The 622-nt window shown below is 31.2% G+C and overlaps 1 protein-coding gene across 1 annotated transcript in view; it reads right to left on the bottom strand.

Annotated features, from left to right (window-relative positions):
• The window catches only part of LOC119589070 (ubiquitin-conjugating enzyme E2 G1-like), a gene marked incomplete in the record, with an annotated part of 59,651 nt that overhangs the window by 6,758 nt on the left and 52,271 nt on the right, over positions 1–622 (bottom strand).

Here is a 622-nt window from a genome sequence, read left to right as displayed (position 1 = left end):
TACTGCAACATTCAAGAGCCATGCAATAAATGATACAGGAAGCATATATTATGATTCACACCATATACTGCTCGGCAGCATGTTTTTTAAAACAAAATAAAGTATAATAAATGCACAAGCTAGTGCAGGAGTCAATTATGATTATGAAGACACATGCATTATAGGTTATGTATGTATTGTATTACTAAACACCAGGCAGCAATAGACACAAGATAGAAAAATATTGCCTGGGAATTGCTTGTTTAGCTGTTGTATGCCACAATATTATATAACAAAATTTTATATATCAATGGAAACACTATGGATCAGCAAACTTCAATGGTCAAGTTTTATGTATGCAACACTGAGTAAGTTTGTTTACTATTGCAACTGGTTGCAATGAACCAAATAAGGAACACATTAAAACCTACTTATATGATGAAGACAGTTTAGGAAGAGCTCAAGAAATATGCAAAAATTATATAAATTTTAAACTGCCTGGAGTACATATTACTGTTGAAATGTTTTATCATTTATAGTACAGGTGAAAACTTTATCATTAATTTTAAATGTCAAAGCTCTTGCTCCATGTCTGAGCTTAGTTAAGTCATGAGGTAAGTACATCACATATATTTCAAGACTT

Source organism: Penaeus monodon, chromosome 25, assembly GCF_015228065.2.
Source record: "Penaeus monodon isolate SGIC_2016 chromosome 25, NSTDA_Pmon_1, whole genome shotgun sequence".
Lineage (NCBI taxonomy): Eukaryota > Metazoa > Arthropoda > Malacostraca > Decapoda > Penaeidae > Penaeus > Penaeus monodon.
The sequence above is the reverse complement of the archived record's forward strand: the minus strand, read 5'-3'. Positions and strand labels throughout refer to the sequence as shown.